The 24179-nt window shown below is 37.0% G+C and overlaps 1 protein-coding gene and 1 pseudogene across 1 annotated transcript in view; both read left to right on the top strand.

Annotated features, from left to right (window-relative positions):
- LOC117410621 (glutamate receptor ionotropic, kainate 2) overlaps window positions 1–24179 on the top strand; it is a gene marked incomplete in the record, with an annotated part of 207397 nt that overhangs the window by 25644 nt on the left and 157574 nt on the right.
- On the top strand, window positions 8415–12265 carry LOC131737317 (uncharacterized protein K02A2.6-like; annotated as a pseudogene).

The raw sequence follows: 24179 nt of genomic DNA, 5'->3' as shown, positions 1-24179 counted from the left end.
GCTTTGATGAGCATACACAAAGACAGAACTAACACGTGAATGCTGGAAGACATATGAGCACAGAGAAGCCGACTTTGGGTGTGATGGCGAATGTTTCTACATTCATCATCTTGTAACACTTAGAAGACTGTTCACTGTTGAAACATGTGTTACCATTTCATTTAATTTGTGTCCAAAGCAGTAAATGACTGTAGAACTTAAATAGCTAGCCTTAGGTAGGCTATTAAAGCTAAACAGATACTTTGTAGACAGCTGTTAATATTATTTATCAATACATTATTTAGCAATGTAAATGCTGTACATGGTCATTTTCTTTTTTGTTTGTTTTGAATTAAATTAAAGGCTGTTTGTGGGATATGACTCACTACCCAACATTTAGATAACAAGCTCATTATTATTAGTAGTTTTGTTGTTGTTGCAAACTTTTAAATAACCAGTAGACTATAAATACATAACCTGCTTCAATATTTGATGTAGTTGTTTTATTGCATTCATTTATCCATAGAAATATTGCATTAATATAACTGTTTAAATGAAATTGGTAGTTTTTCAATTATAGTAATGTTATCTATTGTAATATAGGGACAAACAAGATTTGGTAACGAGACAAAGATATGGCAATTTTTTTTCTGTTGTAAAAGCCGCCTTTACAGTGATAATTCTGTATTACAAAATGCATCAAGTAGCCTATTACATCTTACACTGATATGTCAACACTTGTTAAACCATCTTTCTGTTCCGGGCCTTTTTTACATTTTCAATAGAAATATTTTCTTGTACTTTTGTTTTACAATAGGTGTGCTTAAAATTAATTTTTCCTGCAAAGCTATAATTTAATTTTAAAGTATGAAAATTGGTAATGCTTAATTTGTACAGAGAGGTGCCAGGGCGCAAACAGTGATGACACATTCAAAATCATAACAAGTTTATTTGAAAGAGTCTTTTAGTTGTGTTACAAGTTTACAATCACATATTCCATATCATATACAAAGCAGTATGCACAGAAAAAAAATTATTAATCAACCACAGGATAAATAAAATAATATCCGGCATCCCCAGAAAAAAGAATGGGGAAGCCTAAGAAAGGGTAAAACAGCACAGCAGACACCCTCCAGTGTTAAAGTATGAAAATTATCATTTTTATTGTGTAGAATTTTTCAAGATGTTTTCAATTGCTTTAGTGCCCCGTCTATGCAATTTTGACTTGGTGCGGCTTTCACCCTCACCTTACCTTTTGAAATACGTTATTTATACATGAATGACACTGACAACTTGGTGACGTCATTATAATACTTAATAGATATAAATCACTTGCATTGCTCCAAACATGTATGTATTTTTTTTTGAAGAGACATGTGTCTATGCTGTATAAAAGTGATCAATTATGGTGGGGAAGGATGCCTTTCAATGATAAAACAGTCTTAATTAAAAACTGTATATTGCCTAAAGGGAAACGTAGATTCATTACGCTTATTCCAAACTTTTAGATTTTTTTTCAAACAAATATGATTCTATAATATATGTGAGAAAAGTAATGTATGCTAGAAAAGCCAGTTTTTTTACTTTATTAAAACCAGACAGTAGTGAATCTGAGGCGCAGACAGCAGTGCTGTCAACAGGAGTTCTGAGTTCTACCTGTTCCAGACTAGAGTTGTATGTTGAATAGCAAAATTTCATTTTTTTGAAGTCTCATTATTTTGCATAGACCAAGGGCTCTTCCGTAGCTGCATGTGAAGTGAAAGAAAACAAGGAGGTGTTCCAAAGAGGCCTGAAGGGCGGGGGATGCAGGCAGTGGCGGTGGAAGAGGAAGATGGGGGCCCCCCTCCCCAAACGTTAATTTAACCCTTATTTATAAACATAAAACATACCAAATCAAGTGTTCAATGTTTAACTATATTTAATTGTCAGAATGCTAGCATGTATGAAACAGTATGTAATAAGAATTTTTTCTACTCACCTACTTTATTTTATTCTGCGTACATCCAACACTACACTATTTTTTAATCATAAACGAACAGGTTTAATCACTAACCCTACCAGGATTCCCCAATTCTGTAATCACAGAAATTATTACAGAATTCAGAAATTATCTCACATAGGAAACCTTTTTTTTTTTTTTTTTTATTATAACTATTTTTTTTTTTTAATCAGAAATACAGGCATGTTGATTTGCTGTAGTTTAATTTGGTGCCCGCAGCAACACCCAACAGCTTCCGTCTAAACTACAGGATGAATCGTGCACACAAGGCATGTCCAGGAAGACATGCCTTGTACCAGCCTCTGGGGGAAAAAAAAGTTAGGATAATTATGACAATAGCAATACCTGTTGAAATGAGGGAGGATACAATCTGAATTACTGGCACCGCACACCAGCAGCTGCAGTGATACAAATGTGTAACATCTGCAAATGTAAATGCGAAGGATATTATCATTGTTATATATAATCTCAAAACTTTCGAACCCCTCCGGGGCCCTCTGAGTGTGTGGGCCCGATTTGCAGCTGCACCTGCTATTGCTCCACCACTGATGCAGGATATTTCACGACACCGGTTCCGTTGATGCACATACTTAACAGTCGACTGCTTTGGATGGGTGCATAGATTCCATATGGTGAGTCTGGGCTCTTTGGGATGTTAGACCTACTCATTTACATTCTTTCCACTGCAGGAAATTAGCAGCACTTTTTACTTGTTTAAGCTTAATAAAAATCATTTCAGAAAAAGCGTTGGGATAAGGTCACCATCTGTTAATTCGAAATGCCAGTTTCAGATGAGCAGTAGTCAAAAGAGCGAGTAGAAACCTACTAATTGATTCCAAGACCCGACCACATAGCAATGATTTGCATTTCAAATGTACATGGATAATATTTGAAGTCTATGCATTTTAAATTGTACCACCTTCAAAATGTGTTGTCGTAACTGTTTTTTTAAATTTTTTATACTGTTGTGTTTTGTTTATGTTCACAAATGCCACAGCTGCCTCATTGTTCCAAGGAGGTGTTTACCCTTTGAGTGACAGGAGGAGGAATTAGGGTTTTTTTGTGTTTTGGAGCATCGCAACCACCTCATTATATTAACAAAACTAGAGCAGCTTTACACTGCCATTCAGTCGGAAAACTGTGCTCAGATTATGCTGTGATCCAATATATCAATATAATGCCACTGACACCCCCCAAGCTTTTTTTATACTTTTAATAATAGACTCCAGGCCATCAATTATCCTATAAGCAAATTGAACACAATGGAATGAAATGTCTCAGAAACCCACACACAGTTTTGTTTTTTAAAGCACTTCTACGTGAATGATCCACAGTGTGACTTGGAAAAGCTTTATGTCATCTGCCGTGTTCTCATTTTCTCAGGGTCCTGAATGAGGTGCCTCATTTACCGAAACATGTGACTTTTTGTTATCCTTCACTGCCCCTTTGTGCTGGTACTACAATTTTCTGAGATCAGTTTCACTTATATCACTATTCACATCAAACAATTTGCTAAAAAGGTCACACACCAAATGCAATTCTGTATCAGATACACCGATTGTATTAAGATTTAGGTCACACTGCATGTTTCCCAGCACTCTCAAGCATACTGATTTAGTCTCTCGATCCAACAAGCGATGTAAATATTTCTGTGCAGATCACTACTAGATTGAAAAGACCCTTAGGAGGTAAAGAGAAGGATAGATGGCAGCTTGGTTCAATATTGATAGTTTTGTTGGTAGTGATTGAGGAACTGTTGGTGTTTGTATCGTTATTTCATTCACTGAAAGCCAGTAAAGTATTTGTGTTGCATCTCACCAGCAGACTATGTACATCAAGGCAAAAAGGATAGACTATGCACTACCCTCAATAAAGCATTCATTAGGACAGAGTAGTTCCTTTAACAGAACCAGCGGCAGTATCAGCATCTGATATAAATATTTCTGTCATGTGAATCTAAAAAAGGCAATTTGTACAAAAAAACAAACTTCTCAATGTGTGCCTCATTTTAAAGTATGAAATGACTTTTTTAAAAATATATATATATATTTTAATATATAATGATCAATCATATTAATACAAAACTCATTATTGAAAGCCTCAATATAGAAGATGTTGTGTATAATGTAGATGTAATAGCTGATGAGTAAGGTTTTTATTGAAAAGTTTAAAAGACAGAAATGGCTAGAAGTGAGAATAAATTATTCAGTAACATTTACAATAAGTGCATCTTTGCGTAACTTAATATCAGTTGTATATATATATATATATATATATATATATATATATATATATATATATATATACTGTATATATATATATATATATATATATATATATATATATATATATATATATATATATATATATATTATTACCAGGCAGACATGGAATTGGAACTCCAGGTACCTTATTCTGAAGAGTTCCATATGGATACAATACATATGCAATCATGTCATATCACAATCACAATTCTAATTCAAAAGCCACTTCTAATTCAAAAGTTCTTACAAGCACAAATGTCTGTAAGTGCACTTAAGTGAGCCTTTACCACTCAGTGTAAACCAAATGAGCAGTTATTAATGTTGGAAGCATAATTGCTAGATCCAATGCAGTATTTTAGTGACTAGGTTCATACACAAGTTGACAGGATGAACTTATACCTACCATCCAGTTTTAAATGCTATCATTTATGCATGCACTGTATTTATTTATTTCGGTTCTAAGTGGAATTACAAAGACAAGAGTTGTAATGTAGTACATTAGATTAAAAAATACATTAACATGACATTAAAACAAACTGAAACTTCTTTTTCAAAACACTGGAGACTATTTCACCCCCAGGAGCATTTAGAATCACTATGACTTTGAGTGCAGACGTGAACAAACACTAAAATAATAAAAAAAAAACATCATGTCCTAGTTTTGAACCGTGATGTCCTGGTGTTGCTCGATGTTATTACACAAACGAATGTAGACTATAGATGGAGGCTCACGTGGAATTTTGTAACATTTTACAAGCATCATTGTCTTGAGATTCTAGTCCATGTGCTGTAAATATATGATAACGTAATTTTACATAGAACTGATGTGTAATTTGGCAGGGGTGGATGTTACTGTTATACCCTGTTATGACAACAACATTATCATTTGTCTTATTGTTTTGCTGAATGTCTTTGCTTGTTTATTTTAAATTCAATTTGGAATATGAATATCTGTCAAGTTCCACCCTCTAGATGTTATTTTAAAAAATAAGAAAACAGATTTTACAAAAGTTACTTTTCAATAATGCTTGGGAGTTTGCTAGAAGGTCTTTGAACAGATGATGGACCCATGTGGTATGCTACTGTATATACACTTTTTTTTATAATATTGGCAGAAAAATATTGTAGCGAGAGAACAGTTTCCATTTTTTTTAATGGGATGGTTTGTACAGTATGGGGGGATTTCTTTATTTATTTTCACTGTCATTAAGATGGATTTGGTTTTCCTCATGAAACCTTCAAAATGGAAATAACCCACAGGATTCTACTTGCTGTATGGCTCTTTTGGCCTTTAGCAGGATATCAATTTTATTCTCCTAAGGAACACCCTTCATCACCCACTTGTGTCTTCATGCCTTTTGAGCAACGGCCTTTACTACTTGCAATGAATACATCCCTCTGGAAGCAATTAGACCGTCTCGGTTTCTACCACTCTGGCTTTCTTACAGAGTGAAGTAAAAAGTCAGATAGACAGATTAAAAAAAAGGTGAAAGGGTAGGTAGTAGGAAGTATACTTTAGATAAAAATAGATGATTTCATAAAATATATATATATATATATATATATATATATATATATTGAACGATGTGCATCTGCTCAATAAACACCAATGGTATGTAACGCCACAATCATGATCAAGAAACCCTTTGGCTTCATTAATTTCACCCTGGTCAAACACATATCAAAAACATAGAATGATAGATAGTGTAGAAGCCCTAGGTGGATAGAGGGATAAATTAGATCTACTTTTCTGTCTGCTCTTGTTCAATAATATATATTGTCAAGATTATTTCAGCCCATGTATTCCCACCCTGAGTGGAAGATGACCCCCTTTAAGCTTCCTACTGGGAATGAGATTCACAGTCAAAAGGGTAACGGGCTGAGGCGGTATGGTCTAAAACCTCAGTGAACTGAATCTCTACTTCAGTTTGTTACTGGATGTGAGGTATATCCACTATTGTTTAAAATGTGTTTTGGAATATTTTAACACTGTTACTCGTTTCTCCATATTTATTTTGCTACTGTTATTTCTATTTAATTATTTCTAGATTTGCATTTTTAATGTTTTATCTTGTTTTTAATGTGTTAGTGTTGCAACTATTATAGCCTTTTCACACTAGCACACCCAAGCCGAGCCCTCACGGTACAGCTAGTTTCACACGTGTCATTTTGTCGAGCAGAGCCGAAACCGTGAAACTCTGGACTCGAAAGATATCTGGTACTGGCTCAGTGTTGAGCAAGGCTGGGGCGTGGTTAACTCGTACTGTCCGAAACGATAGTCTACCAAAAGATTTCACAGGAATTGAGAAATATGGGACTAAACCACAGAGCGAAACAGTGTTGTGAAAAACTAAAACAGGATTACAAAAAAACAAAAGAGAATAACAATAAGAGGGTCAGACCGCAAAAAAAGTAAATTTTATGATTTAATGGACACAGGTCTTGGTCACAGACCTGCAACAACCGGTGCCGATATGTTGAATTTGGTGACTTGTCTTGTGGAATTGATGTGCAGTCTCACACAGAATGAAGGTGAGTTTATATGTAACAGGGCGAGGAGCCCTGTACGTTTGATATTGTTTATTTATTTTTAGAACGGGGTCTTCCCCTCCGCCCCTGTGCAGTGTATTTTTTGTTATTGTTTATTTATTGTTCATATGACGGCGAAGCGTCGTATGTTTTGTTATTGTTTTGTTTTATTTAAAACGTGTTCTGGCAGAGGCGAGATTAGTGCTCGTCCTCTGCCAGGAATAATTAAAAACCTCATGCAGATTGTGGCCGAGGGGTAATGAGAATTGATAAGTAACCCCTCGGCCACAGTAAATAAAAGCCTGCAGCTCTCTGCACTCAGGGTGGGTGTTGAGGAGGAACGAGAGCAAGAGGAGAGAAATTTATTTAAAACTAAACGTAAGGATCAGTGAAGGCAGTTGCGCAGCCTGACCTTTAGTGTTCTTTTGTGTTAGTGATTATTTTGTTTAAACTTTTATTTTGCTATGTGTTTATTTTATGTTTGTGTTATTGTTTTTGAATAAACAGCGCACCACACATGTTTTTGCACTGCAGTACCTTGTCTGTTTTGCTTCCTGCATTTTGGCCTGACGTGTCCTGTCACAACATATTACAACATTTTTTTTTTTTTTAGTATTTCTCCTTTTTAAATTGTTTTAACGCTGACAGGTATCATTTAAAACGGAGACCAAAAAAAACTTACTGTGTTAACTGCAAGATCACTGCTGTTTCATTAATTGTATTCCATTTTTTTTTCTAATGAATAAAATTATCAGTAATTGTGCATATTATTTTGTGGTTCCTTTAAAAAACAGTCCTTAACAGAAAAAAATATATATATACATATATTGGAAATGTGCAAAGTATCTGAAAATCCGATACTTTCACATTAGGAAGCAGTGTGGTCTAGTGGTTATTGTTATGTATTGGATTTAAGAGTGTTAGTTATTTGCTGCCACCTACTGGTAGTATTAGCTTAGCTCACGGAGCAGGCGCAGTCTCCTGTGTATGTGAAGCGGGCACAAGAAAGAAACTTTTGTTGAACCAGAGCACCGTGTCCGTATATATATATATATATATATATATATATATATATATATATATATATATATATATATAACTAAATAATAATATTAATGTTATTAGACATAACATAAAGTGGTGACGAGGATTCGTAATTGATTTGCTACAGTTTGTCTAAATAACTTTCAATACCCGGATGAGTGACGACGATTACATACAGAAGGAAGAAATGGCGGCGATCATAGGATGACTCGACTGCTTCGATGAAAATACAGAAGACTGGAACACTTACATCGAATGTTTTGAACACTTCCTCACAGCAAATGACATACCAGCAGAAAGGCGAGTAGCGGCTTTATTAAGTGCGATTGGGGGTAAGACATACAGCCTGTTAAGGAGTTTAATAGTGCCAGAAAAGCCTGGTGCTAAAAGCTATAATGAAATAGTACAAACACTGCAGGAACATTTTTCCCCTAAACCTCTGGTAATAGCCGAAAGGTTTCATTTTCACAGACGTAATCAAGAAGAGGGTGAGTCTGTGGCGCAGTATATAGCAGTGCTAAAAAAATTAACAGAGCACTGTGAGTTTGGCACACATCTTAATGATACATTAAGAGCTAGATTGGTATGAGGCTTGAGAAAGGAAGCGATCCAGAAATGTCTTTTATCTGAAGCTGAATTGACGTTCAAAAAAGCAGCAGAGATTGCTGTATCAATGGAGATGGCTGCTAGAGAATCTCAACAACTAAACGCTTTGCCTAATATAAATAAGCTAACGTTGACACGGAGAAGCAAGTCGGTTAATAATTGCTGGCGTTGCGGGAAGGATACCCACAGCGAAAGGGAGTGCTGGTTTAAAGAAAAGGATTGTCGTTGTTGTGGCAAGAAGGGTCACATAGAACGCATTTGCAGAATGAAAAAGCATGAAAAGGGGAACGCGCATAGTAGCAAGCTGAGGAAGAAAAGTGTGCAGTACGTGGAAGTAAATGAGTCAAGTGATGATGCTGACACAGATACCGAATTGGCTTAGAATGTGCTTACTCTTAAAGGTGAAACGGCCAATATTTGGGTCACACCAGAAATTGAGGGAAACCCTTTGAAAATGGAACTGGATACTGGTGCTGCAGTGTCCTTGATATCAAAGAAAATGTATGAAGACAAGTTAAGTAATTTTCCCTTGCAACATACGAACGTAGTGTTGAAAACTTATACTGGAGAAGCAGTTTTGCCCAGTGGAAAAATTAATGTACAGGTGAAACTCAATGGTCAGATGGAGCTACTGCAGCTATATGTTGTTGAGGGTGATTACCCACCTTTGTTTGGTAGGGAATGGATTAAGAAAATGAATCTTAACTGGCAGGAAATAAAATCCTTAACTCAGCCAAGCAATTTGGAAGCAGTTCTGATTAAGCATAGCTCTGTATTCAGAAAGGAACTTGGCACAATGAAGGGAATTGAGGCAAAGATCATTGTGAAACCTGACAGCAAACAAAAGTTTTGCCAAAAACGCACGGTACCATATGCAATCAAACCCAAAGTGGATGCTGAATTGACCCGATTGCTAGAAAATGGAGTAGTGTCACCAGTGCAATTCAGTGATTGGGCAACACCGATTGTACCTGTTATCAAGAAGGATGGCACAGTGAGGCTATGTGATGACTTCAAGGTTACGGTAAACCTGCTCTGTGTATTGAACAGTAGCCAATCCCACGCATCGAAGATTTGTTTGCTTCTCCAGCGGGAGGTCGGTGCTTCAGTAAGTTGGATTTGTCCAACGCCTACTTGCAAATGACGATGGAAGAGCAATCTAGGAAGTACCTGACTATTACAACACAGAAAGGTCTGTACTGTTACAACCGCTTACCTTTTGGTATTGCTTCAGCTCCTGCATTGTTCCAGAGGGCCATGGACCAAATATTACAGGGACTGTGTGGTGTTCATTGCTACCTTGATGATATACTGGTCACAGGTAGAAACAAGATTGAACATCTTAACAATCTGGATGCTGTTTTGCAACACCTGGAAGAGTATGGCCTGCGTGTTCAGAAGGACAAGTGTGAGTTTTTTAAACAATCATTGGAGTATCTGGGACACATCATTGATGCTACGGGCTTACACAAGTCACCTGGAAAGGTTACAGCTATCGTGGATGCGCCTGCACCAGAAAATGTGAGCCAGTTGCAATCGTTTCTAGGACTGTTAAACTATTACAGTAGGTTTATACCTAACCTAGCACCCATTCTGAGTCCACTAAATGCGTTATTGTGTCAAGGAAAGCAATGGCAGTGGACTAAAGACTGAAAAGTCATTTAAGATGGCTAAGGAACAGTTAGTGTCATCAGAGGTTTTAACTCACTTTGATGGAAACCTTCCAATTACCCTTGCTTGCGATGCTTCACCATATGGAGTGGGGGCGGTATTTTTCTCATGTCCTTCCTGGTGGAGAAGAAAGACCAATTGCGTTTGCATCCAGGACTCTCAGTAAGGCTGAGCAGAAGTATGCACAAATCGAGAAGGAGGCTCTTGGAATAGTATTCAGTGTACGGAAATTCCACCAATGCTTATATGGCAGGAAGTTCACATTATTCACAGACCACCGACCCCTCACAACCATTTTTGGTCCAAAGAAGGGAATTCCATCATTAGCAGCAGCCAGACTGCAACGTTGGGCTTTACTGTTATCTGCCCATACATACGACATTGAATACAGGAAAGGCTCCAATATTGGGAAGGCTGATGGACTGTCAAGATTACCATTGAAGGTGACACATAAAGACAAACCTGACACAGTCGACGTGTTTTATTGCAACCAAATGGAACAGCTACCAGTGAAATGTGCTGAAGTGAGAAAAGAAACTAGAACTGACCCTACAGTGTCTCAAATTCTAGAGCAAGTCTTAAAAGGCGGGCTAGAAGCCAACCCTGCTGTAAAGACACAATTCTACGCATGGAGCCATGAACTGTCTGTGTACCAAGGGTGCTTAATGTGGGGTATCCTTGTTGTCATACCTGCAAAGTTAAGAAGCAGAGTATTGGATATGCTACATGAAGGACATTCTGGAGTAGTCAGAATGAAGGCCATAGCAAGGAGTTACATCTGGTGGCCTGGAATAGACACATAAATTGAGGAGATGGCAAAATCTTGTACATCATGTCAACGTGTCCAAAATATGCCAAGTCGTGCACCTCTCCACCCATGGGTATGGCCAGGTAGACCATGGCAACGTATTCACATTGATTTTGCAGGTCCTTTTAACGGACAAATGTTTCTCATCGTGGTGGATGCTCACTAGAAGTGGCCTGAAGTTTTCATACTGAAATCCACCACTGCGGCGAAGACCATTCAGGTCCTGAGAGGACTATTCCAGAACAGCTTGTAAGTGACAATGGCCCATAGTTCATCTCTAGCGAATTTGAAGCATTCTTGAAAACCAATGGCATAAAACATATCAGGTCTGCCCCATACCATCCAGCAACGAATGGTTTGGCTGAACGCTTTGTTCAAACCATGAAGCATGCACTCAAGTCGGCGAAGGAAAGTGCCACTACTAGTAAAAAACTAGATCATTTTTTACTTGTGTATAGAAACACTCCTCATGCAACAACAGATGAATCTCCAGCAATGTTGTTTTTGAAACGCAGGCTGCGCACACGATTGGATCTGCTAAAACCAGACATGTCTTTACATGTTGAAAAGAATCAGGGGTTGCAAATAGCACAATGACAAAACAGTGCGAAGGACAGACAATTTCAAGTCGATCAGGCAGTGCTGGCGCGGGAATATTGTAAGGGAGATAAATGGCTTCCAGGAGTTGTTACTGCCAAAACTGGACCTGTCTCATACACTGTGGATGTGGGAACTGGAATGTCTTGGAGACATCATGCTGACCAGCTACTGGATTGTGTTGGCACCCATCTGAATGAAGATCCTGCAGCAGAAATATTACCAACCCTGACAGAGCCTATTGAGGTTTACACAGCATGTTCACCAACTGCAAACACAACTTCCAAGGGGGTCATTGAGGCTGAAACCAATGCTAAAGAACCTTTGTTTCCACCTTCAACGAACCAAGATGTACACATGGCAGAACCGTCACCAAATGCTGTCGAGAGACGCTATCCTGTTCGGAGTAAGAAAGCTCCCAACCGTTTTACTTTTTAATTATCGGCACAGCGTAAATAAATAAATAGTAAAACAACGAAGGCTTGCATGTTAAAATAGTTCAGTAGTGTATAGAGAGCAAGCCAGAAGAAGGGGGCAGAATAATCCCCTGGCTAGCTTGAGGCATGAGGCAGTCCACCCTCTACCTCTAGTTATGTAGATGATTCAATTTGTGACAACAACATTTAACAGGAAGGAAATGTTATGTATTGGATTTAAGAGTGTTAGTTATTTGCTGCCACCTACTGGTAGTATTAGCTTAGCTCACGGAGCAGGCGCAGTCTCCTGTGTATGTGATGCGGGAACAATAAAGAAACTTTTGTTGAACCAGAGCACCGTGTCTGTATATATATATATATATATATATATATATATATATATATATATATATATATATATATATATATAACTAAATAATAATATTAATGTTATTAGACATAATAGTTATAGTCCCGGGCTTGTAACCAGAAAATCATCGGTTCAATACCCACCTCTGCCACTGACTCACTGTGTGACCCTGAGCAAGTCACTTAACCTCTTTGTGCTCCATCCTGCAGAAAAGATGTTAAATCAATGTCCAATTGTAAGTGACTGTGGATATAGTTCACAGCCTACCTCTGTAAAGCGCTTTGTGATGGTGGTCCACTATGAAAGGCGCTATATAAAAACAAAGATATTATTCAACATGATCATTTTGAAAAAATACTGTATATTAACATTGCATGTATAAAAACAAGTTGTAAAGAAAAATATCTTTTAAATATGTTACGTTTAGATTTTGTTTTTAATAGGCCTACTTTGAACACATCTTTCTGAAATGTTTCTGACATTTTTCAGATATTATCTGTAAAGTTATTAGTAGTAGTTAATCTAACTTTAGTAATATGAAATGAAGTTTGTATTTGCATTCAGCAACATGTGAAAAGCAAATAAATTACTGAATCCAGCAAGTGTGGAGACATCACAGTACAGTCTACAACATCAGGAATTCTGGGTCTGAAAGTATCTATAAAACAAAAAAAAAAATGTAAATTATGTCTTGTCCCTGCACAGAGCAATTTTCATCGACAATGCTGTCATCTTTGTATTCTGTCTTGTGTTACCATAACATTTAAGCACTATATGATTGGCTTTACGTGAGAGCACATGATGGAATCAGCCCCATCATTTGCACTTAGAAGCTCCTTGTATTGAAGTTGGACACACACACACAATAGATATCCAATCAGAAGGCTGAGAGAACTTTCAAACTTCATGGCACAGTGTTTGTGGAGTACAGCCGTTGGGTAATGTCCCTCCTTCCAGACTTTGTATCTCACTTTGATTCGTTCTGACTACTTTAAAGCCATCCAAATACTGAGTGGCAGCAAGTTCCTACATTTCTATTGGAGGACTCTAACACACTTGCAAGATATCTAAAATGAAATTACAAGAAATGGAGGATTGTTCTTGCTGTCAATGTTTAAAGCTATACTACAGTTTGATAGTATTTACACACTTGTGGAATTTTAAATAGAATTGCAAAATGTACACAAATGCCTAAATACACAAAAATCCAACAAGAATATGCCTGTTATCATTGGGGACGAGATCAAAGTAAAGAAGGTACAAATGAAGTGTGCAAGTACTGTTGAGTTACTATACATAAGAAAGTTTACAAACGAGAGGAGGCCATTCAGCCCATTTTGCTCGTTTGGTTGTTCGTAGCTTATTGATCCCATAATCTCTCATCAAGCAGCTTCTTGAAGGGATCCCAGGGTGTCAGCTTCAACAACATTACTGGGGAGTTGGTTGCAGACCCTCACAATTCTCTGTGTAAAAATGTGCCTCCTATTTTCTGTTCTGAATGCCCCTTTATCTAATCTCCATTTGTGACCCCTGGTCCTTGTTTCTTTTTTCAGGTCAAAAAAGTCCCCTGGGTCGACATTGTCTGTACCTTTTAGGATTCTGAATGTTTGAATCAGATCACTGCGTAGTCTTCTTTGTTCAAGACTGAATAGATTCAATTATTTTAGCCTGTCTGCATACGACATGCCTTTTAAACCTGGGATAATTCTGGTCGCTTTTCTTTGCACTCTTTCTGCAGCAGCAATATCATTTTTGCAACAAGGTGACCAGAACTGAACACAATATTCTAGATGAGGTCTTACTAATGCATTGTAGTTTTAACATTACTTCCCTTGATTTAAATTCAACACTTTTCACAATATAGCCGAGCATCTTGTTGGCCTTTTTTATAGCTTCCCCACATTGTCTAGATGAAGACATTTCTGAGTCAACATAAACTCCTAGGTCTTTTTCATAGATTCCTTCTTCAATTTCACTATCTCCCATGTGATTTATAATGTACATTTTTATTGCCTGCATGCAGTACTTTACACGTTTCTCTATTAAATGTAATTTGCCATGTGTCTGCCCAGTTCTGAATGCTGTCTAGATCATTTCGAATGACCTTTGATGCTGCAACAGTGTTTGCCCCTCGTATTAATGTGTCATCTGCAAATTTAACAAGTTTGCTTACTATACCAGAATCTAAATCATTAATGTAGATTAGGAATAGCAGAGGACCTAATACTGATCCATGTGGTACACTACTGGTTTCCTCGCTCCATTTTGAGGTTTCTGCTTTGCAATTATCCATTGTCGATGCTGCATCCTCAAAAACATCAAGCAGGTCAGTTAGACACGATCTCACTTTCCTAGAACCATGCTGACTGTCTCCCAGGATACTGTTACCATATAGGTAATTTTCCATTTTGGATCTTATTATAGTTTCCATAAGTTTACATATAATAGAAGTCAGGCTTATTGGTCTGTAAGTACCTGGTTTGGTTTTGTCTGTCACATATTGTGACAGAAAAAAATGAAAGTAGCCAAAAACAATAATTTCATACAGTATATAAAATGTGATAGCCCTGAAAAAAAAAAGATTTACATACAACTCAAATAGCTGAAATTTATAAAAAACAGAAAAACAGAAGCCCTAGAAAAAAAAAATTATTATTATTATTTAGTTTTTTTTATAGTTTTCATACACTTTTGTGTCTATGACTTTGTCATATTACCAGAAATGAATGTGTGTTTTGAATAATGTACAATTCAACAAAGACAATATTAATAATTTACTTGAATATGAGCAAGTATTACAAACATAGCTTGAGATGTTAGGGTTGTGTTTTTGATGTGACAGGAAATAAATGGGGGGGGGGGGGGGGGTGTTAAACATATTAAGCCTGCTGCACACAGCCCGACTCAAGCCATCCCAACTCATCTCATCTGAGTATGCACAGATTTTGCAATCAGTTGTGCTCAGTTTTGGTTTGATGTCACAATTGAGTTTTTCCCGACTGGGTGTCGCACACTGCTAAGACTGAATTAGACGGACCACAACTAGATCCTGGTGATTACTATGTATGCAGATTTAATTAATACTGCCCTGTACACATTTTTGTATTAACTTCGCCCAACATAGCAACCCTCATATTATGCATGGCATTGTATGCTGATTAGACGGTGGAGACAGCGCTGCGAGGCAACCAAATGAAGCGCTTAGCCTATTAATTAATTGACCATTTACACCGTGCAAACGTTTCAGGCAGTGTTTGACTTTTTGTATATCTTGTCTACTACACTTTAGCCTGTGGTAAATAAAATACAACCTGTTGATTTTTTATTTGACTTTGGTGGGTTTTTTTCTCAGCGTGTGGATCTAGGGGCTTGTGATTTGTGACCTATTGGAGATCAACACACGGCAGACACAGCCCGACTCAAGCCGTCCCGACTCATCTCATCTCAACTGGCCGTACAGAGTTTGGATGAATCGTATCAGTGTGCGTGTCCTTAAAACCAAGATTATGCAGATTTCAGTCGGGATGTCTTCAGATTTGAAGATTGAACATGTTGAATCTTTTTCAGACACAGTTTCGTTCAGATGTGATCAGTCTGTCTGTGTGCAGTGGTTGCCGACCAAGACTGACTGAGACTGATTAGTCATAAGGGTGTCAACCAATGGTGAAGCAGGTTTAAGTGACGTACCATGTAGCTTGTCATGTAACTTGTCACAAGATGGCGGAATATTGACAGCTTTAGTTCCACAGGTAAAAATACATTAGTCTTGAATTGCTCCGAGTGTCCTGAATTCAAAAATATCAGATATGTGCACATTTGAATAGGTTTTTTTTTGGCGTTTACTAATCAAAGGTAAATTATCAATTTACTTTTTTATTATCAATCTACTGGCAGCCTATATTTTCTTACTGCGCTAAAACAGAAGTAACCGGTGTGTTGATCTCCAATAGGTCACAAATCACAAACCCCTAGATATACACGCTGAGAAAAAAAACCCGCCAAAGTCAAATAAAAAATCAACAGGTTGTATTTTATTTACCACAGGCTAAAGTGTAGTAGACAAGATATACAAGAAGTCAAACACTGCCTGAAACATTTGCATGGTGTAAATGGTCAATTAATTAATAGGCTAAGCGCTTCTTTTGGTTGCCTCGCAGCGCTGTCTCCGCCGTCTAATCAGCATACGATGCCATTTTTGTATTAACTTAGCTATGTTGGGCTAAGTTAATACAAAAATGTGTACCGGGTAGTATTAATTAAATCTGCATACATAGTAATCACCAGGATCTAGTTGTGGTCCGTCTAATTCAGTCTTAGCAGTGTTTGATGTTTGGTTTGATGTCAATTGTGACATCAAACCAAAACTGAGCACAACTAATCACAAAATCTGTGCATACTCATCAGATGAGATGAGTCGGGACGGCTTGAGTCGGGCTGTGTGCAGCGGGCTTTAAGGGTGCGCACACTGATACGATTCATCCAAACTCTGTACGGCCAGTTGAGATGACATGAGTCGGGATGGCTTGAGTCAGGCTGTGTGCGGCGGGCTTTAGTCATTCCAAAGACTGCTTCTAGCTGGTATAATTTCAGAGAAATACAATATTAATGTACTACTTGCATCATGTTTCCAAGTACGCTGGTGCATGCTTTAATAACCAGGGATTCCCTTTAGTCCAATTATTTTGACAACAGGGATTCCCGGCAAGTGGTATGTAATAGTTGCATATATGTAGATACAATATTTTTTAATCTTTCAAATCATGTATACTGTATATTTCAAATGAGAAGCAACATCCCATTACCAGTGTGGTATATGCTTATACTTAGTCCTGCAAACGGAGATACCTGAAACATGATAATCAGTTTTTAAATCAATTTTCAATCCTTGGAGTGCCACAACAACATTATCACTGTGGCATCTTTTTTGTGCTGAATATCCCCTGGTTATTACTGAAGCTTTTTTATTTTACTTTAATCCAGATATGCACAATTATTTAAAACGCAAAACAATGGTTTAAATGTTTATCTTCTGGTACATAATCACTTCCTTTGGTATAAATGCGATCATACATCAGAACATAACATTTATGAATGAGAGGCCATTCAGCCCATCTAAGCTTGTCTGGTTCCTAGTAGCTGATTGATCTCAGAACTTTTTCAAGTTGGGTCTTAAAGGATCCAAGTGATTTTGCCTCAACAACATGACTTGGTAGCCCATTCCACACCCTCACTACTAGGTTTAAAAGAGAGTCTCCTTCCCTCTGTCCTAAGTCTATCTCCACTTAGTTTCCAACTGTATCCGCTGGTATTTGTTTCTGTACTGAGCTTAAAGTATTGTTTCAGGTTAAGCATGCCCATTCCTTTTAACATTTTAAAGAATAGCTTTTTAAAATAGTGGAATGAACTCCAAGCCCTCTTTTAAAAATAAAAGTTTAGTAGTCACAAATTATTGATTTTCTCCCAATTTAGAATATCCAATTATTTTTATGCTCAGCTCACTGCTACCACCCCCACGCTGACTCGGGAGGGCGAAGACGAACACACGCTGTCCTCTAAAGCGTGTGCTGTCAGCAAACCGCTACTTTTCACACTCGGAAGCCCTCCAAGCCCTCTTTAAACAAAAAATGTTTGTTAAACCTTATTCAAAAAAGATGAAAGCATCTTTATTTAAATAAAGCCTGGTGAATTAAAGTTTTGTGAATACCACCCATAGTCTAAAAATAGATTTGGATATCTTACTGGAAACAGACATTCATACTGTCTGGACTTTTAATAATGGACATAGCAGTGCACCAGTATTCATATTTCCTAAAGGATATGAGCTACCTGTTCAAGTACTGCTATCTACAGTTCACCAGATGGCAGTGCGACAGTAGTGAAGATTTAAAAAGTGTCAGAAATGAGTAAGGGTGAGAACTGTTTCTGTAGCAGCTGATAATACTTAGACATTGATTGCACATTTAGAGGATCTGTGAAGCCTAATTAGCTGTTATTGAACTATATCAAGGAAGCATAACAAACTTGCATACACACATTTCATCAGTGTGATTCCCAGGGAGTTTATTCAATATGTATATGAAGGCACCATATAACGAGACCTTTTTTAATACAGCCTCTAATGTGATCAATTTTGATGACTATCTGACAGTTCATCTTGAGCTAAAAATCCTGGTCTAGTATACTAATTTAGGAAACTAGTATTACTGTTAATATTCTATTAATGTACATAACTTCTTGTAAATGATCAACACATGAATATTATAGCATATTCATGTATTTACAAGTATATACAATTCATTACTTATCCTGCAGTCAAAGGTTTTAATTGTGTAAATTAAAATAATGTGGAATGTATAATTGATTTTAAGCACAATGCGATAACATATCTAAGGAGGGACACTATTTATTAATCAAAATTAAGTTCTCACCTTTATGAAAAATCTGTACTCCTGCTTAAATTTACTACCTGATAAAGTATGGTCTAGCAGTTTGATATGTATGATTGGCTATACTTTAATCAAGGAAACATTTGTTACAGAATAAACTAATTGATATGTGATTTCAGATTAGGTAATTGCCAATTGTCAGCCTAGTCAATTTATTATTTTATTTAATGTTTATGCATTTTGTTTTTATTTTGAAAAATGCATTACCAACTCAAAGTTAAGGAATTAATGTCAGTGAGGGAATGTTTTCTCGACTAAGCAAATGGAAAACGTATGTATGTACAAAGTAATAGTAATTACAAAGTTACAAACTTAAATACAAAACAAAACAAAACAAAAAAAAAATAGCACACAGTGGGTGCATTTCTCTGTAAATTGAACTTCAACTAGGTTTATTTATACTGGACTTACAGATATGTTGCCGTCAATTTAGCATGAGTTTGCTGTTTCCTTTATGTATACTTTTTTTTTTTTTAAGCAGTTTGCAGTATTCTGCAAATAACACGATTGTTATAATAGAATACGTTCATATATAGTTTTGTTCTCTGCTTTAGCGAAACTGGGTATTTGAATAAACTGCATGCAAAGGATGCTCAAAATAAAATTCTTAACAAATAGTTTAACAATGTTAACCAGAAGAATATACAGAAACACCTAAGGGTTTTTTTTTATGTAAATGTGTATATAAGTCTGGCTCTGGGTTATCTAGATATAGAACATTAATGCTTGGGTATAAAAAATACAACAATGCTTTCATATGACTATTTTGAAAAAAGTACCAGCCATATCTTTGTAGACAAATACAGAATTGCTTGAAATCTTTATATATATATATATATATATATATATATATATATATATATATGACATCCAGTTGATACATTTCCTGAAACTGTATTGATTTAATAAGACAACTATATGCTAAAACTAGGGTTAACTGTGCCGTGAAGCTATTGGGTAACTTACAGAGCTTGATTTATTGATTTAAAAGCAGATGGCTTATTTAAAGGAAGCCAGGCTGGCAGTGGTGAGAGTCATTTATTTAACATGAATTTCCCTTAAAGGTTTCTTCAAAGTATATGAAACAATTAGTTTAACATTTCAGAATTTTTTTTTTTTTTTTTTTTTTTAATGGAATACATTAGGTCTGTGCATAGAAGTTAATGACTGCTCAGAATATGATGCTCAAGGAGAGTCTTGATTCATCCAATAATAAAGGCAAGATTTGGTTTAGTTTTCATAACAGATGTCATTTCCCCTTCGGGATATAGGACACTGCTTGTGTTCTTTTGTCTGTAGTTTCTCTGAAATATATTATCTTGATGTAATAGGTACCCAGATCTTTTTTGGGTAATGAAAAAAATCAATATATGAATGTTTTAAGTACATGATACATATTTAAATACTTTATGGTATTTCAATATGTATCATGAAAAAAATTAATTTTCCTCATCTTGGTTTGACAAGTTCTCAAACTGTCTACAAACAGTAGCCATCACACTGATAAATTAGTGAAATTGGCAGGGTATGGGATTTGTAATTTTTAATGTGTGATTAACAGTGGGCAGTGGACACCAATAAACTACATTCCCAGAGTACATTACGATTGAGCTATGTGAGTTTAGATCTGTGTTTTTTATTTTTATGTTTTATTCTGTCAGCAAAAAAAAAAAAGAAAAAAATCACGTTTATTTTTTATAGTCAACCTTTAAGAGTTTCTAGTGGCACATGTGTGCCTAAATTAAAATGTACGTTCGCACAAGCACATTTTTTGTCGCATATGCGACCAAATTAGTTGCACTGTAGAGCTCTGTTATGATGTTTTGTTTCCGATTTAGTGCCAGTTATTATTACTGAGGTGTACTTGCCGCTCTGTTTTTGTTTTCTGTAAAACATTGATATCCTGTCAGTTAAGAAAAGGCTTAATGCAAAGCTTGTTTTAACGTTGTCTTTATTACGCCCACGCTTACAACTGTATTGTCATATTTTCTTTAAATTCTCAAATTAATAAATCGAAACCTGGATATTAAAAAGAGACCAGGTACCGTCGGGTAATTTAAAACCCAGGTTTTACGCAGGTTCTCCGGTACCCGTGCCGACCTCTAAAGCAAATATAGATGTTTTACTTTAATACATAGTGGGTGCTTTTTAGCAATGTTAGCAAACCCGTAAGGCAATCGCAAAACACTTTTGCGGTCATTTGCGCACCATAATTTGCCCACCTATGTGATTAGCAACCGTGTTTTAGCGCAAGTCAGCATTAGCGCTGGACACGGGCTGAACTTTAATTTTAAATGAGTGTCCTCATTTACATACAAATGTAGCAATTTAGCAAACCATCAACAGTGTTAGCATTTGCATTTTAATTGACATGTGAAAACCAGGTCTAAACTGTGCACAAATTACATGGTTGACTATAAATACAGCTGAAACTATCAGGGAAGCAGGCAAAGAAAAGAGAAATAAAAGAAATATGCCAGACAGAGACAGAGGAGGAGGAGAGGACGTCCCCAAATATTTAGAAGTCATCTGTCTTTTGTGAGCCTGTCTGACACACAATGTATGCAGCAATTCAACCTCAACAGACAAACAATCATGGACATCTGCCAACTGCTTCAGGCTGACCTGGAAGGAGACGTGTGGAGAGAACACCGTTTCCCTGTAGCACTAAGGGTATCCGCTGCACTAACATTTTATGCCACTGGCTTGTTGCACTGTGTGTTATACTGCAGGCATGAGCCAGTCGGCTGTATGTGCAGTGCTAGATGTAACTTTAGCTTTAGTAAAGCGGGCAGGAGAATTCATCCATTTCCTCGTCCATCATGAGCTGCAACAAAATAAAAAGCAAGGTTTTCTTGGGAGGTATGGGTTTCCTGGTGTCCTGGGAGCCATTGATTGCACACATGTGCAGCTACGCGCACCAACACAGAATAGGCACCTCTACATAAATCGGAAGTGGACCTATTCTGTCAACATGCAAGTAGTGTGTGATGCCAACAACTACATCACAAATGTGTATGTAAACCATTCTGGCTCTGCTCATGACTCGTTTATCCTCGCTAATTCACAGGTGGCAGCTGTGTTTCAGCGGGATGACAGTCTGAGAGGCTGGTTGATAGGGGACAACAGGTATGCACTGAAGTGGTGGCTACTGACACTGCTGCTCAACCCCACAACCCCTGCCGAACAGAGGTATAACTGAACCTTTAAATGTGCTCGTACTGCAATGGAGCGAACATTTAGAATCCTCAAAATGCAATTCTGATGTTTTGGATGTCTCTGGGGGAACACTACAGTACACTTATCAGAAGGTTAGCAATATCATCCTGGCTTCTTGTGTTTTATATAACATGTCTATAATGAGTGTGGTGTTGAACTTACAGAGGAAAGATTATAGGGTTTGAGGGAAGCAGATGCTGTATTTGCAGCATCAGCAACCTTCACCACTGGGGCTTCAAGTGCCAGTCAGGTCAGACAAAGCCTTATAGATTACTTTTTTTATTTTATTTTTTTATTTCGTAGCCTTGCTTGAGGGGCTTGGTCATCCTCCTCACTTCGGCTGCTAAACATTTATAATTTATTCACGCTTTTGTCTCCTTCCTTCATTTTTTTGTTTCAAAATGCCCTCTGTTCGCTATCACAGATCCACAGGTGCTCTTAAAGGGAATGTTGAATCCTTATTGGTTCTAACCTTACTGTACTTTGATTGACTGGGTGCATGATTCGATATTTGATGTGAATCAGCCCATGCATGAGACCCGACTTCTAAATAACGTTTTTGTGCGCTATCGTGGTGGTTAGCTAACACTGTCATTTTTGCCCGAGCGGAGGATAGGGCCAAATATGTTTAATTGTGAAATATCTTGAAATACCTATTTTCAGACCATGAAATAAGCCATTTTTACCATGGAAAAAATACAGCCCTATTCATAACTGAATATTCAGAATCATCTAACTGATTCTATAGGTCTTATAAATGTTTTATGTAACTTTTGTGTTGCCAGTGATGCACGCCATAAGTTTTTTTGGAAAGATCTGACAATATATACAATTTAGTGTTAAATTGGACATAAAGGCAAGTGGCAAAATGGCCATAGCTGTGATTAATTGCTGGCAGGGACAGATTTAACCCCATCCCTGCCAACCTAACATTCCCACACGCACATTTACAGGGACAGGGAGGCTGCTCTGCCCCAAAAACCTTAGTGCTATAATTTAACATCTTTCCCTTAATCCTTATTACTGTAATATTTTAAGTGCTGTAACCCGAACCGTGTCCTTTGCAATTACAGTAATGCTTTGCCAAACAAATTAGAGGAGTGCTCAAAGAACACTAAATCCCCTGCCCCCAAGTGATAATTTATTATCGCAAAGCAACTGCATGCAGATACCACCTAATATTTGATTGCTTTCCAATGTGAAAAAACTGAACTTTTACAGAAAACGTATTGTAATTGATTAATTTGGTGCTTGCAGTACATTTTACACAAAATGTATGAAGTTTTCGTTCAGAAATTAAGAAAACAGGGTTCAGCAGTGGATCAGCTTGTAAAAGCACTACTGCTTGACGTGCAGAATGAGTCATGAAAGTGTGGTTTGGGAGAGAAATAGGTCAGGGGTAGTTCACCTCATCACACTTGAGGCAGATGAAGACCAGCCCCGCTGGAACTCGCCTCCAAAAGATGGCGTAAAAGAGATCAAAATTAATAAAAAAAATAAATGAATAAATAAATGCATCCAAAATACAGTAAACAACTCGGTTATTTAATTTTGTAGTTTATTACAGTAGTTGTAGGGTGATTTTTTTGTATTAGTTTATTTAAATAAAGAATGGAGATAGGGATGAAACCTAAAATAGTGTTAAATCCCCAAATATACCATCACTAAACACAACTCTGTGGATGTCTGAAGATAGTTATAGGCCTTCCTGTCTGATTTATCTTTATAGGGTAGATACTGTCGTTGCAATTGGTCCCAAATGGTCCTGACCTTGCAGAAATGCAGACACAGTAGTCATTACTTCCAGTGTGCTGCCAGAACTTTACACTAATTCAGCTGGGGTAGCCAATTAAATCAACCACAATTGCTCTGGTGAGGGCATAGGTTAAAATGTAAGCATGTGTCTAAATCGCACATCCTTCGTATAATGTGGTCTTTAAATATCCTAAACATTACTGACACAAAAACTCCCTTAAGGGACATGGTGTCTAATTGTTAAATAGACTTCACGGCCAATTCAATAATGTAGGTCTTGTGGTGAACAACTATGAGCTTGATAGCAGCATCTCTACAAAACAACTCCAGCTAACCAATGTACTCTTATTCTGAAATGATATTCAATTTGTACCTTTTTTCTAAACATTAATCCTTTCTTACTTGCACACAAGTCTCATTAGAATGAGAAATACTGTATTTTTTATCTGTAATTATCAAGAAAAGCAAAACAAATA

This window comes from Acipenser ruthenus, chromosome 6, assembly GCF_902713425.1.
Source record: "Acipenser ruthenus chromosome 6, fAciRut3.2 maternal haplotype, whole genome shotgun sequence".
Taxonomy (NCBI): domain Eukaryota; kingdom Metazoa; phylum Chordata; class Actinopteri; order Acipenseriformes; family Acipenseridae; genus Acipenser; species Acipenser ruthenus.
The sequence above is the reverse complement of the archived record's forward strand: the minus strand, read 5'-3'. Positions and strand labels throughout refer to the sequence as shown.